Consider the following 17,396-nt stretch of genomic DNA (forward strand, 5'->3'; position numbering starts at 1 on the left):
TGTTATTTGTATCAGTAAGCTAATGGCCATTACTGCATATAGGCTGGTAATTGGCAGATTAGCATCCTCCTCAAACATTGAATTCACGTAATAAGCAAAAATATTACCAATTTTAGCAAATGATAAATATTCTGCCATGATTTTACCTGATTTCTAATCCAGATGCAGTACCTATCTTTGACCAGCAGGTGGCAGACGCATTCAGTTAGGCTGCATGGAGTTTGGCAGAGGTCAGTCAGGAAAGATGGTGGTAGTGGTGGAGAGGTCTCACAAGCAGCTGAGCTTAGCTTAGAGAGTGTACAGCCTTGCAGGTGCAACCACTGAAAGCAGCAAGGCTTTATGGTCACAGTGGCCAGGGGAAGCCGCAGACCCTGCTGAATGCTGAGGCCTACTTCCATGGCCTACTCAGCACAAGGGGAGGAGGCGTCCAGTCACGGGTATGCGGTACTCAGAGCCAGTCCCTTGGATGCAGCTAGAAACTGCAACATTAACTGTGGAGAGGTCTGTTGAAATCTCCCAGCTGGGTGGATGGTTCTGAGCAGTTCAGCAGCAGTGGGGACACACTTTTGTGGTGCAGAATATTGGCTACAAGGCAGTAACACCTGTGGAGACAGGGAGAGATTTCCTGGCCTAGGCCGCTGTCCCAGTGTAACCCACAGGCTCTCCCAAATGGGGTCTAGGTTTACAATATCCTGCTTCTGACAAGCAGATAATATGGGAAATTACCAATATGGAGCCAGGTAAAAATACAAGGGAATTTAATAGGGAAAAGCCTTACTTACAGAGTGAGCTAGCCAGCTGGCAGGGCACATGTAAGTACAGCAAGCCAAGATGAAAGAGAAAACAGAGCAGTCTCACTCTTAAACTTTCCCTACATCACCCTGACCACACCCTTCCAGGCATAGTCAGACTTATCTGTAGCCAGCCCCTAAGCAGGCCTGGCTACAGCATCTCCTACATAGAACAGACAATAGTAACATTTCATTGTCTTCTTTTTAATCATGCAACCAATCAAAAATAGTCTACTTTATTTTTTCATCAGGATTTTATTTTTCCCAGAACATTTTGGAACATATTGGGCTTTTGTAAAATTTATATACTCATCCTCTGATATTTCCAGCCTTCCCCCTTATTGATATATAGCTAAATAATTTTGGTACTGGTAATAATTAAGTGGTATTCCCCATGATATGATTTTTCTTCTTTTTAGTAATTAACAAATTTGTGTATATTTCCTCTATGCAATTTTTGTGCATGATTTAACACAGAAAGACTTTTGCAAATGAGGAAGGAAATTCATATTGTCCTTAAATGTGCATTACAAAACAAGAATTTAGAAGACTGAGACAGTTGTCTAATGTCTTACAACAAAAGGTAAATCTACATAGAAAATAGTCAAGATATTGGCAATATTTGGATGGACTTATGTATCTGGCATACAGAGTTTTTGTGCCTGATGAAATATTATTTAAGATCAGTCCTTGATTCAATAACCATTAGGGAGTCTCCATAATATTGTGGGTTCTTTTCCATGACACTAGCCAAGTTAATTTTGGCATTTCAGAACAACTATTCTAGTCAGAGCTGTGAATGATACCATTTTTGTACAAATTTTCACTGAATTATACAATATATAAATTTTTGTCTCTTTAGATATTTATATAGATGTATAAACTAGAAACATAACTTTAAGCCCAGCTCTATTTAGAGAAACAATGTCACAGACGTTACTCCTTTATTTGGAATACTACCTTTATGTAAGAAACAAACCAATCTTAATGACCCCTGAGTCACTTTATATACTGAATTTACACACAAACATTTTAAGACTTCATTATTCCATTCATTTTTAACTTCAGTGATTTTGATGTAAAAGCTGAGCTCAGATATATATTTCAGGTCTATGCTTTAAATTTCAAACTAGGCCAAATGTATTTATGTTAATGAGCTCCAACAGCTGCATTCAGCATTATCTGTGGATTCTGGGAGGCCCTCCAAAGAAACTTCAAAAAAAGAATATTGCAGCTTTCTAGACTACTGTGCTGAAAATGTCCCAACTGCAAATATGTCTGTGACTCATGAGCCTTACTGGACACACACATGCACACACACACACATACACACACACACACACACACACACACACACACACACACACACACACACACAAGAAAGAGAGAGAAATTTCCAAAAGTTTATTCATCCTATTCACCTCCTGTCATCCATCCTTGGCTTATTAGTCGTAATAGACTATTACTTCAAACACCCCCAAGCAAAAGCTTTCCTTCATGTTTCAGGAGAAAAAAGAGTAGAGACTTTAGCACACTTTATACAAATGATGAATGAATATCCTGAGCTTTTTCTGCAGACAGATAACTGTTAGAAGATGAACAAGGACCTATGTCCACCCAGTGGAACTGTGTCAAAGAGGCTACCACTCATGACAAATGACTGTAGAGTTTGGGACATCAGCATGAATGATGCTTAAAATGCTGTCTTGAATATACAAATAGAACTACGCTACAAAGTAAAGGAAAAGGAAAGAAAATCCTGGCTTTCTGTACATATATTTTAGCCCCCAGATTATTGCCTGTTACATTTGCAGTTCAGCTTCATAAATTGTAAAACAAAATTGAATTTTTTATTAAAGTTGGACAGATGATTCTAGCTCCCAGAAAACCATGGAATCATAAGCATACTTAGAATAGAGATTTGATAGAATATTTGAAAATAAAGTATGCAGTGAGCTGGTTACTTTTAGTTGCTAGTTAAGAAAAATCTTTCAGCTTTGTTTTTGCAGTCCTTTCATGTACTTTAACAAGGTACCCATTTCAGGCATAAAATTACATCTGACACAGCATTTAAATCAAACAAAACATGAAATTATTCATTATATCTTGTTCCAGGTCTCAAAGTCCTCAAAAAGTTACATATATCACAATACTTCTGAAAATACATTCTTTTAATGAAATTTATCAGGTTAGTATATTTGATTTACAGAACACTGGGAAGATCAATACTAAAAAGCTAAACTTCTTTGTTTGAAACCTGAGTGTCTATATTTTTGTACCAAACAAGAGACAAAAACTGTATTTCTATGGATTTTAAGAATAAATGACACTTAATGCAGGAATTAAAGTATGTGAAATACTAATATAGACTATAATTTGATACCTGCACTGCTAGAAATTTGATCTAAGAAAATAAACATTAGTTTATATTTATTTGCTTTTAGCTAGTTTTGTACTTTTTAGTATGTATTTGTACTTATTCTTCCTAATGGATCTGGAGGAAAATTAATATTATTTGTTTCTCTTACCCTATCTGATGAATTCTCTGAAATATCTATGAATATACTGCATTGTTCCTATATAAACATAAATAACAATATGTAGAAATTTGTATCACTGTGAGCATGACACATCTAGGTTTTATAACCTGACTCAAGAAGGTATTTTTATGTTTCTTTAGGCTATTAAATGAGGGAGGAGAAAGGAGGTATCTTTGGAATAAGAAGGTCTAGGAATATTGAAAATGAGCTCTTACACTGGATGCAACATTTTGGCCATTAAAATCTGTACAACCAGTGGGATGTGTTACAATAATTAAGTTTCCTGGACATGAACATCAATGAAAAGCAGTAACAATAGTTTTAAATGCCAAATCATGTCTTTACGGAATTGGCTATTATCATTAAAAGTGTTTTACATCTTATTTTATATCATCAGTTTTTGCTTTTGTTAAAGGTCATGGTTAAAGTTCACATTGCCTGTTCAGCGACACTTTTGTCTTATTTCTCTTCAAAGTTTCTTCTCACGGTCCCTTGTCCCTTCCTATGTCTGAATTTGTTTCTACCATATTAACCATTTGGGGGCTTCTTTACCTCCTTACAGTTATTTTTGCCTAGCCATTTCTCATTTTCCCTTATTGATACAGGTTTACTCTTTGCACTTTTCAGTGAGTAAACAAGTTTATTCTCATTGATTCAATTAGAACATGCAATGAAGAAATAGATAAGATAATTCTTTTGGGATCCAGCTATATTATTTTTGGTTGTGGGTATCTTCTGAAAGTGGATAAACTAAGTGAAGTATTCTCACTAACTCAAACTATAAGATGCTACATTACAGCAGTTATTTAAAAGTACAATCCTATGAATATTTTTCTGTGTTTTAATTTTTTAATTTTAAATTTTATTTTACATTCCAACCACAGCTCTACTTCTCACACCTCCTCCCATTCCCCCTTGCCTTCTTCCCCAAGTCCATTCTTCCTCAAGGTAAGGGCTTCCATGAGGAGTCCACATAGTCTGGCTCATTAGGTTGGGGCAGGATCAGGCCCCTTCCCCTTGCATTAAGGCTGAGCATGGCATCTCACTATAAGGAATGGGCTCCAACAAGCTACCTCATGTAACCAGGTTTGTATCCTGATTCTACTTCCAGATACCCTTTAGCGAGCCCAAGCTTCATAACTGTCTCCCACATATGGAGGGCCTACAACTGTCTCCTGTAGTCTCCAAAGTTGTAGGTCTAGAGTTGATGAGTTTCCACAAGCTTGGTTCAACTGACTCTAGATTTTTCCATCATGGTCTTGACCTTCCTTAATCACATGTTACCTCCTCTCTCTCTTTGGCTGTATTCTAGGAGTTCATATTTTTCTGTCTTTGTGAAAGGATGACAATTGTTTTGGGCTGATGCTTGTCTCTTGAGTACCCTTTTCTTTTTTCACTTCCTCTTAACACCATGTGGAAGAAAGCATTGTGAGCAAACAGATGTATTTTCAGAGTGTCAATTAGAGATTACAGTGTGGTACTCCAAGGTGACTTTTTTTTTTTTTTTGGTTCTGATGTGTGTGCATAGAAGGTACCACATTTTTAATGATTTCTTTCCTATGCAGATGAAAACATGTTACCAATATAGGGAACCAGAGAGACTTCGCACAAATTATATAGCATAATTCATAATGAACGTCTGGTAGAATATTGGTATCAAAAATGTGATATTACAAATTGTTCTTGTCTCAGGCTCAGATGAATATCAAAACAAATATAAAACAGATTGAAATAGCTAATTCTTAGGAAAGTAGCAATCCTCAAAATCACCTAAATGAATCAGTGTACAGAGACTCATCTTCTGATTTTTCTAATAATCTGTATCTTAATTTGTGTCAATGAAAATATTTCACAGTAAAACTAAGCATATTATTTCTCACTGTGCAACTAACCATTATTTCTTTTTGATACAAAAGATCTTCTTCCCATCTGGTGAAAGATTTAGTTGTTATGAAATTTATTTCAAGGAACTATCTTTCTGAAAAGTTACATAAAATCTTAGAAAATATAAGGATCTGTAATTATCTCTGACCTGAAAGTTCTGTGGGTGCAAGAATAACATTTTGATGCAAAAATTTAGTATCTAAACCTTCTTGAATTCTAATTTTTCCTGCAAATGTTGCTGTTCAACAAAATGCAAGAAAGCACACCTGTTGACATCAGAAACCCCAAACAAGAGCACCATATCTTCTGTTCAAATTACCTAAAGTAGCGTCTACAAAATGTATGATTATTATTTAGAAGATGTAAAGGGAAATTGTGGTGAAAGATGAAATGCAGACTAAAACCAAAACTATGACTTTACCGAGCACTGAAGTATGCTGGAAACATATCTTCCAGCAGTGAAGCATGTAGCACTGACCGTGCCCTCTTTTGGGTGTGGTCACATTTGTGGACATGACTAGTTAAAAGGAAAAGGATTGGGGCTTGGAAGCACTTTATTAGGGCCACAGAGATCCTCCTGGTGGCAGGGGCTCCATCCTTGCAGCAGAAGCCTGCAACAGTCACTTGTTTCATGTGTAAGTTCTCCCCTGCCCCTGAAAACATTCCACTTCACTCATACTGAGTCTAAGGAATCCTAGTTTCCACACCAACATCTTCCAGGTGCTTACTATTTGTGTTTGTTGTTGTATGTGCATGTGAGGAGGCTTGGTTCTCCTTTGAAAGTCATCGAGTAGAAATACATATTTAAAAGCATCATGGAAAATGATAGCCTAACACATTATATTGGATAAATTTCAGAGACTTAAGGATATTATTAAAGAAATACTTTGATAGTTAGGAATTACAGGGTTTGCTACAGAATTGTACAAAGACTTAATTAATTTGAGTCTAATGTTATGTGAAAATCTTAGAGGCATATGTAACGTGTTTTCTTACCATCAAATCAGCATGAAAAAATATCATGTCAAATAATTCATTCCAGGGTGTAATTACCCTACACGGGAAGTTGAAACTTTTTATGATTCACTAAAATAATGGATTTTAAATAGCAAATCCAATTTTTAATGGCATATGCCTCATAAACACCCTAGGTAATAATTTGATGAATTTAAAATTCTATACATGTTATGAGGAAGAAAAAGTAGAAGAAACAAGGAGAGACTATATTTGTAAGGCTATTGATAGACCTTCTTTTTTAGGGGAAAAATTGTCAGGAGCCAGCCCTTGTTAGATATAAAAAGTCCTCCTTTACAAGAGGCCTGGTGACCTCCATGCTAAACCACCTATTAGTCAAGTACCCCACCCCTTAGGTTAGTGTTCGAGATAACCACAGGAGATTCCAGACACCTGGAATTGGCCTGAGAGCAATTGAAACCCATTCCTCCCCAACTTCCTTTTTCTCTACTTCCTCCTTTCTCTATTAAAAACTCCTTGTTTGTAATCAATAAACAGACCTTGACAAGCAACAACTGCTTGCTCTTGCTTTTCTTTCCCTGCCCATTATTTTCAGGCTTAGTCCACCTTGGACCTATGAATTACCGGAGCCCCTCGACCGGGGCAAAAAATACAAAAAACTTGTGTTCTGTGTCCTTTGAACATAGTTGTTTCCTATTTGTTGATCTCTTTCCTTTTCCCAAAGAAGTACCACTAGTGTGCTCTAGTGAGAGTGAACAAAAGTAATGTGTCTCAGATATGGTATGCATTGTAGCCTGGGGATATTGTTTAACTTGCAATTTGTCATTAAGGTGACTTTTGTTCTAGTTCCAAATGTTGCAGTAATTCTGGGGTTTGTTTCTACTTCATGAATGTTAATAGAGTCTTATATGTGGCATTCTTTTGTTTCTATTTTCCTTTATCAACATACCAAAAAAACTGGAAAGACAGTGTTGAGAGGTTTTTAGATGGATTATATGAACAATAACAGCAAGAATGAAATGTAAGAGTTGTTTAACAAACTTATAAAAGACTATTTTCTTATTATATTTCTCAATTTTCTTAGTGTTATATCTTAAACTTAGGGGAGAATTCCTGGTGTTTTTTCCTTTGGTATTGTCTTTGGTACGATAAAGAAATAATCATTATCATTTTGAATCTCTTCTTGAGAAATGATTTTTCCTTCAAGAATGAAATAACAAGTGAAAGTGTCTGATGTTGTTCTATTTAAGATTTCACAGTATCTTATACATGCAAAAATGCATTGCATATTAAGTTATTCTTTCAATTATGACTGTAATCATTTAGTCATTAGAATGAAGCTAAAACTTTTTTTGTGAAATAGAGACTTTGAAAACAGAGCTGTTGTTATGTGCAATTAAAATAAGTTTATAACAAATTGTCACACAATTCTTGAAGGTTAGGAAACTTGTGATTTCTTATTTATTTGTTTGTGGCATAGTTCTTTACTGATCCTTAATTTCCTAGTTGGCACACTGGCAATCTGAGAAGTTTATTGGGACAAATTTGAAGATTAGATATTAGTATCATTACTTGTCTCAGAATGAATTGTATAATTTCTGAATAAAAATAGATTTACCCACTCCAAGATTTTACAAGGAAAATTCACATTTACCCATCATTTTATGTTAGCACTAAAATCTAACCATGTTATATACATGTGAACATGGTTCCTTGGTGATTGCATTTTTTTCGCTATAACTTCTCAAATAGAACTCCTCTTGAGTTAAATAAGAGAAGTTGAAAGCACACCCTGCCTTCATTCTTTATTCAATAAAGGTAGCACAGTCAAAAAGTACTAGCTTTTTAAACCTTCCCTCAAAAATGAGGAAAGTGAGAAATAAGCAGGTGTACTAGATGAAAGAATTCTGAGATTCCTCTCTAAGGAAGGCGTTTATGTTTTGTTTTGTTTTTTTAATTTTCTTATTTTTTAAAAAAAATCTTTCCTCAGATTTAAAAGAAAATCTTTGTGTGTAAAAAAAAATCTTTTACACACAAATCTCAGTTCCCACTCCTTCCACTCCTCCAGCTCTCCCCTCCTCCCCTGCACTACACCCGCTATCTTCAGAGAGGGTAAGGCTTTCCATGGGGAGTCAAGGAAGTCTGGCACATTTCCTTGAAGAAGGACCAAGGCCCTACACACTATTTCTAGGCTGAGCAAGGTGTTCCTCCAAAGAGAATGGGCTCAAAAAAAAGCCAATTCAAGCACTGGTCCCACTGCTAGTGTCCTCACAGACTGTCACCCACATTCAGAATGTCTAGTTTGATCCTCTGCAGGTTCCCCCACTGTCAGTCCAGAGTCATTGAGCTCCCATTAGCTCAGATAAGCTGTTTCTGTGAGTATCCTCAAAATGGTCTTGACTCCTTTGGTCATTATTGCTCTCCCCTTTTTTTGAATGGACTCTGGGACCTTGGCCCAGTGTTTAGCTGTGGATCTGCAGATCTGATTTTTCCATCAGTTGCTGGATGAAGGTTCTATGATGATAATTCAGGTAGTTATAAAACTGATTACAGGGGAAGGCCAGTTCTGAAACACTTCACTAATGCTTAGGGTCATAGTTAGGGTCATCTTTGTGAATTCCTGGGATTTCCTTAGTGCCAGGTTTCTCCCTAGTCGCATAATGACTCCCTCAATCAAGATATCTCTTTTCTTGATCTTCTTCTCTTTCCTTTCCCCATCTGGATTATCTTGTTCCTTCATGTTCTCTTCCCCCCTTCTTCCCTCCTTTTCTCCATCTCCCCAAAATATTGATTTTATTTTATGTATATGAGTGTATCCTTTCATGTATATATGTAACACATATGTGACAGGTGTTTTCCAAGGCCAGAGACTATTTGAACCCCTTGAACTGGAGTGACAAATGGTTGTTTAGGTATAAGTGCTGGACATCAAACCAGGGACCTTTGCAATAACAGCAAATGCTCTTAATTCATGAGCCACCTGTCAAACCCCCAGATGGGGTTTTCAATTTGATATTCAGCCCAGCTAAGTATACTCTGTGGTGTTGCAATGCTCCATATGTTTAGAATCTGAATTTTCTTCTAAATCAAGTCATTCTATTTTTTAATGTTGCTTAACATATCTTTGTGTCTATTTAGCTTGCTTCTGAGAGCCCTGCATGTAAAATTTGAGGTTTCTGATGGTCACATTTTTCTACTCTTTAGGAATACACTATTAATATAAATAGTGTAAAATGTTCTTATGTGAATCACAGTGCAGTACAGATAATCACAACAAAGCCCTTCTCACCAATTTCTGATACAGTGCCTACCTTACTTTCAGAAGTTTGCTGTGATTGCTCAGCAGAGGTGACTGACCCTATGCATCTCAGAATGTATACCTGCTTAATAGTATTTGTGCATCTTAGACTAACAAGATTCTGGGTGGAAATTAACTTTTAATCTGATTAAAGACAATAGTAAGTAACAGTAATCTAAGACTTTTTTTTGTTTTGTTTTTCGAGACAGGGTTTCTCTGTGGCTTTGGAGGCTCTCCTGGAGCTAGCTCTTATAGACCAGTCTGGCCTCGAATTCACAGAGATCTGCCTGCTTCTGCTTCCCAAGTTCTTGGAATAAGTCATGCACCACCAATGCCTGGTGTAATTTAAGACTGCAATCAAAGTTTTTACCACCACAACCTGACCTCTTTCGGGAGAAAATTTTGTTCTGTGAAGCACTGTATTATATTTTATTTACTTATTTTATTGGTGAAGGTGTTGAGAAACTCTTTCTATAATGAAGCATTTATTTGAAATTAACATGGCAATTACACTTACATAATGACATTTCCATGAATATGTGCACTATTATGAACACTGGCACTCCCTTTCAGCATGTCTTTCTATGTCAACGAATTTGAGGGCTTTTAAGTGATCAAGCACTTACTATATTTCAACATTTGTAATTTGCCTCCTTTTTTAACCTCTTATGAATTCAGGGTTCCTGTTTAAATTAAAGAGCAGGGAACAACATTTTTCTCCTTTCAAGTTTAACATAAAATTTCCAGTTTTATATAACAGAATTCTCATTCCCACCAATTTCCCACTTAATGCATCTCATATCTCTGTTGTTACCCACAGCTTTATCAAAGACCATGAGATGTCTGTGAAGACTTCCCAAAAGTCACTCTGGCCTCTCAATGATACTTTCTCAATGCCCATTGTTTGTTGCAAAGAGATACCCACATTTTAGCCTTAGAATAATAACTTCTTATTGAGTCATCTGTCATTTTCATATACATCAGTTAACTCACTATGAATTTTGCTCGTAGCATGAGTAGAGTTTAATGTTTTTATTTTTATTTCTTTTTACAAATAATTTGTTGGATTTAGGTACTTAAACAGGCAAAAGTTATTGTAGAAATGAGACATGTTTGTTTGACTTTACCCTTTTCATCCTTGTCTGGGAGTGTGGGAAGGAAATACTGCTGCCTGGATCAGGGCTAGTTGAAAAACTGGTAAAAACTGATGTTTTTTTTTTTATTATTTTAAATTTACGTGTATCTGTGTGTACCTGTGGGAGCATCCATATAGCAAGTGACTGAAGGAAACCAGTAAGTGCAGATGGAGTTGTTAGATGTCCTGGTGATGGAGTTACAGATGTTTGTAAGCTGATGTGGCTTCTTTGAGCTAAACCTAGATAATTTGAGGGTGATGATAGTTTAGAATGGTTGAGTCATCTCTCCAGTAGCTTGATTTTTCCTTAGAAAACTATAGACAAATAATCCCCTCTCTCCTCTCTCTCTCTCTCTCTCTCTCTGTCTCTCTCTCTCTCTCTCTCTCTCTCTCTCTCTCTCTCTCTCTCGTGTGTGTGTGTGTGTGTGTGTGTGTGTGTGTGTCTTTCATCTCCCTTGTGACCAGGATATCATCTGGCCACATTCTTTAAGAAATAAAGCCTGGTATTATACAAGATGGATGTTCAAGGGTTGCCAGGAGACAGCCTAAGGAAATAGAAGGTCCTTAACCTCCCAACCCTATATATTCTTCATTTACTTCTTTCCTTAAAGGAGTTTAATTTCCTCTTTTAAAGCCCATCACAAAGATGGCAGAAGGCATAGAGATTTGAAACATGAATTTTTCTTTGTTACTATTTCAATTTTTTAAAGGAAATGGTTACAAAAAAGAAATTGTCATCTTTGTTCATAAATATAATCTCTACTTCACCTAGGTATGGGTCACATTTCAATACTCAACTAATTTTCATTAAACCACCAGGGAACTGGATTTATATTTATTTTGTCCTCATTTACTTGTTTGTTTTATTTTATCTGTCATATAGTTTGTAAAATATATTATAGCATGAAACCACATTTTTTTCTTTTTCTTTTTCTACACATTGTGTAACCCTGGCTGGCCTCAAAATCATGTTTCTGATTTCTGGTCTTCTATAGTGCTGAAGTTACAAAATTGAAGCATCATATTCCCTGACCCAGTGCTAAGGATTGAGCTTAGTATATGGTGTGTAAACAAGAGATTACCTATATGCTACCATAAATATTGGAAAAAAGAAACACATTTTTTGCTGGTTAAGTGCAAACTGGTTCAAAGACCATCTAAAACAATATAGACCAGTGGTTCACAAACTTCCCAATGCTGCAAACCTTTAATACAATTCTTTATATGTGGTGACCCCCAACCATAAAAATAATTTGTCACTACTTCATAACTGACATTTTGCTACAATTACAAGTTGTAACATAAATATTTGAAATGCTAAGTATATGATATGCAACCACTGTGAAAAGGACATTCCAGCTCCAAAGGAGTCATGACCCACAATTTAAGAACCACTGGCACAAGGTTATTTTGGCTATCCTGGGCCTTTTTTTCCCATATAATGTTGAGAATTGGTCTTTCAAGGTCTGTAAAGAATTGTACTGGGGTTTTGATGGGGATTGCATTGAATCTATAGATTGCTTTGGCTAGATTGCCATTTTTACTATGTTGATCCTACCTATCCGAGAGCAGGGGAGATATTTATATTTTCTTGTATCTGCTTTACTTTCTTTCTTTAAAGACTCGGAATTCTTGCAATACAGGACCTTCATTTGTTTGGTAAATATCACCACAAGGTATTTTATGTTGTTTGTGGCAATTATAAAGGGTGATACGTCTCTGAACATCTGGAGGCATCACCACCCCTTACTTCAACCTCCAATATAAAGCTACAGTCCTGAAAACAGCTTGGTATTAGCACAAAATAGAAAAGTAGACCAATGGAATCCAATTGAAAACCCTGATATTAACCCACATACCTACAAGTATCTGATTTTTGACACAGAAACTAAAATTTTACAATGGAAAAAAAGAAAGCATCTTCAGTAACTTGTGCTCACATAACTGGATGCTGGCATGTACAGGCCTGCAGATAGATCCATGTCTATCACCATGCACAAACATAAGTCCAAATGAATCAAAGACATCAACATAAATCCAGCCATACTGAACCTCTTAGAAGAGAAAGTAGGTGGTATCCTTGAATGAATTGGTACAGTAGATCACTTCCTGAACATAACACCAGTAGCATAGAAAATGAGATCTACAATTAATAAATGGGACCTCCTGAAACTGAGAAGCTTTTGTAAGTCAAAGGACACAGTCAACAAAACAAAAAGGCAGCTCACAGAATTAGAAAAGATCTTCACCAACCCCTCATCTGACAGAGGGCTGATTTCCAAAATCCATAGTATGTTACTTCAATGTCTGTGACTTCACATGATGTTTGCTCATACTGTTTTTAGGAGCCTTATTTACTTGTTATAATCCATGTCCTATGGCTCTTATAGTCTTCTGCTTCCTCTTTGGTGGGTTTGCCTGAGCTCTAGGGGAGGGATTTGATGGAGACTCAATGTCCACTCCATGAGACCCAACCCATAACTGATAATTATAAGAAAGCCAAGAATCTGAGAGTACATAGCAAAGGTCCTATGGTAAAACCAAATAATACTGAATTAAAAGGAAAAAATATGTATATTTATGATGATAAAATTATTTCTGATGCCAATCTGTTATACTGATCAATCAGTGCTTCATGAATCCATCATCAGAGAAACTTGCTCCTATATCAGATAAGAACAAATATAAAGACCTACAGCCAGATATTATATAGAGAGTGAATGAACTTGGAACACTCCCTCCTAAGTGGCAGACATTTATAAAGGTCATCTTAAAATGTATATAAGATTATCTATCCCCAATCCATATTTTAGTATTATAACTAAATTGTTATATATTTAGTACTGACTGAAGTTTGAATGATGTACTTAAAAATACATTAGAGTTAAAGAATAATAACAATGTAATTGACTAATTAATTATTTACAAACTGGTGTCCAGTCAGAAGGGAACCCTCACAAGTTCCTATTATGAGGTGAATTGATTGATACAAAATTAAATTAATTTGACGTTCACCAAATAAGTCCTCATGTACAGAATATAACATATATCAATCACTGTTTTCATATGTGACTAATTTGTATGGGAAAACAGGTAAATTCTAAAAGCGCAGATATTAGCTTATTTAAATTGTTGAAAGTTAGAAATGCCAATTTTAACTTAAAATTCGGATAGGACACAATTTTATATTAGATATCAATTTATTTTCTGACAGTATCTAATATCAGAAATAAACATTGTTAGAAATAAAACTTATTTTGGGACTGTACTCTTTGATTTATTAATATAATTTATTATTTATATTATAGTTTGAAAACAAAAATATAGATTTAAAAGTCAAATTTTTAAATTCCTCTTCCTCCCTTTCTCTGTGTCTGCTTTTCTTTGCCTATTCACAGTCCCACCATATTTCCCCACCCTGGTCTTAGACATTGAAATAACCATCTTCTAACTTCAGCTTCATAAGTAGCTTCTCAAAAATCTTTATTCATCTTTCTGCTTTTCTCTCAACAATTAAGTGCATACACATTTGCTTTGTCCAAAGCTGTGGGGCTTATGATACCCTTTAGGGCACCCAAATTTGTTGAATGTTAACTGCAATTAGCAAGCTGAACTCATAACCTCTTATCCATTTTGATATATGTAATGCATTTAGGTAGCTTTGGGCTGGTGGACAAAGGGATTTATATTTTCTAGTTACTGTGCCATCCATCAACCAACACAGTGGCTCAAAACAATTTCATTTTATCTTCCTATCTCAGGGGTCCCAATATATATATTTTCATTCTTCTAGGTAAAATAGGACTAGAACTCTCCTGATCCTTGGTCTTGATCCACTGCTGGCTCTCACTGACTGAGTAAGAAATCATTGTACTATGACTAACTATCACTAACATGAAAGAGTAGCCTATCCTGTGACTGACTTTGTAATTTTTGTTTTTAATACTAAGCTAATCTGTTTAAAGGCAATAGAAATTGTGTCATTTAAATGATGAAAACTCTGTCTCTGGAAAATGTCATATGAATTTTAACTCTAAAACCAAGACACACAAAGAGAGACATACACACAGACATGTCAGAGAGACTCCCCAATATTTTTTTTGTATCTTAAAGCTGTGTTTTCAACTGGTTTGGCAAGTGAAACATATTTTCTATTATTTAATTACAAATGTTTTCTCTTGCTATTTGATACATTTGTATAAAATGTACATCCATATACACATGTATATTACATACATATAAGCACAATACACACATATCTATATATAGACATATAGAGATATATGTACACACATTACCTGCTTAGCCCATTTTAATTGTTTGTGTGTATATAGTTTCAAGACAAAAAACTCTTCATTGGACAATCAATAATGGGTTTCTTCTCTTCCCTGGGTGATAAATGAGCATGTGGATATGAAAAAGGGGGAAGTTTTAGGATCCTATCCCTCAAAAAATACCCACAGGCAACTAATGACTGTTGGGTGAAAGAGAAAAAGCAAATAAATTTTAAAAATAAAATAAAAGAAAATTTGATTGAAAAGGATAAATATGTGTGTAATATAATAGTGCTGCATCTTTTATAGTATTACATTTTGAAAGTGTGGCTTTTTGTTCTAATCATAAGAAAATGGCCATCGTTCATTTGCATATTTTAATAAGTCAAAGATAATATTTTCCTAAAATGCCAAATTAGGATAAAATTTCTTGGGAGATGGTGAAGATGTTAGTCAATACCAGAAAAGAATATGTATTAGAATAGTATTGTGACCCCCTGCTATTCATATTCTGATTAAACTATCATAACTTATGGGAAAAATCATATAAGAAACAAGCAAGACAGTAGAGGAATTATTGCTTTGACAAAGGATGCTTAATGTGAGTTAACTTTTGCAGAGATAGTCTTGAGGTTCACTGAAACACCTCATAAAACTCTAGGAGGAGCCCACTTGGAAAAACTGGAAAATAATTAGTACCATATCAACAACACATAAAGAAAGCAAAGCTAAATAAAGCCCCGTGAACTTACCAAATTTAACACAAATCATCAGGACACAAGGTTATAAGTAAGACATTTGAAATCTGTCTACACAGTCCTATACATATGTCATGGTGATTGCCAAATCTCATCTCATTTTTCTCTTGTGAAAAGTAGATAGTTCAAGGGCATGGGAGTCTCATTCATTTGGCTGGTCAACTAGAATCAAAGATTGATTATTTGGGTTAAACCTATGATTGATTAGGAAGCTAAAGACAACAAAGTAACTTTCTGAAACAAAATGAATTGCAAATTACCTAATATTATTTTGTCTAACTAAGCATCTCAGACATTAAAATAAAATATAGGATATATAGCAAATATTTAAATATAGTAGAAATTTTGGGAGTAGGCTAGAATTCTTATTTCACTCTCTCCAAATGCAACATGGGACATTATATAAAAAGCAGAGACATCTTGCTCTATATTGCAACTTTATCTTATTGTCATACTTGAAAAAAGAAGATTAATGGATGCAGTTCCACAAATGTATATAGAATCTATTTTTATATAATGTGAACAATTAAAAGACATTATGGCACAGAGGCATATGGATTCATCAGTCATTTTGTAAATATGATGCAAAATATTTTAAGAAATAATGAAGCTGAATTATTTGTCTCTTCTTTCCAACCAGTTAAAAGTACACAATAAAAACAGCACTGTTGTTTGTTGATGCCTCTTTTAATTTAGCATAAAAGGAAATTGATTTTCTTTTGCTTGAGGGCCAAAATAACAGTGCTGTTTTCATTTTCCAGTTGTTTTTATCAAACACATTTTTAGTGCATACAACATTTGAATCTTAGGCAATTTTTTTTCATTAAAGTCAGAAATAATTTTCAGTTGCAGCTCTGTATGCTCCCCTAAGGAAATGTATTAGCCACCACATGTGGCTTAAGTGCATAATTAGCCTTTTGCTCACTCTTTCTGTGTTCTGCATCCAGGTGGGTGGTCTTTAAACACTCAAGTAGTTATTCCAAGGGCATTGAACACTTACCAGATTGGCTCAGCAACTGGTAGTAAAGGTTGGTTTTATTCAGTGGTGTTTGGCCTCATATGAAAAGGTTTCTGAACAGTCTGAAAGTTTTCAGTTCTTTAAGGAGTCATTATACAACCAATGCCACAGTCTGATGAAAGGTAACCTGCCTGGGACACAGGATGATTCGAAAACAATTATCCCATCACAAAAGAGAAGCTTGGGGAGGTGGCAAAGAATTTCTTTTTCTTAATTCACCTGAGCGCTACAAAATGGATAAAGATAAAAACACTACACATTTATTTTTATATAGAAGTAAAGTCAGGATTTTTTTTAATCAGTAAATAGTGCACATTATACTGTAATGTAGTTACAGTCAAATTAGTGAATTATTCTAATAAGCCTCATTTTTGAATGATTATAACAACAAGTAAAGGAACTGTGTGGAGAACCTTGTAGTAAACCATAAGGGATTTCACCACAATCACTTAAAAATTAATTTGTGAACTAGAATTAAATCCTTGATGATTAAATGCTCCCTTCTAACTTTCCTGAAGTTACTCAAGTCTCAGTACACTGTGCCAGTAATCTCACAGTCTATTGATGCACGGATTCAAAGTGCATAATCAGCAGCCATTCAAAAAAGCAAGTTGTCACTGAAACAATTCTAATGTTAAAGAAATTGCACCATATGTCCATGTGTGCCATGTTTTCAAATGTTATTTACACTTTTCTTTGCATATCTGGTGATATTTCCTGTGT

The sequence above is a fragment of the Cricetulus griseus genome, chromosome 2, assembly GCF_003668045.3.
Source record: "Cricetulus griseus strain 17A/GY chromosome 2, alternate assembly CriGri-PICRH-1.0, whole genome shotgun sequence".
Taxonomy (NCBI): Eukaryota; Metazoa; Chordata; class Mammalia; order Rodentia; family Cricetidae; genus Cricetulus; species Cricetulus griseus.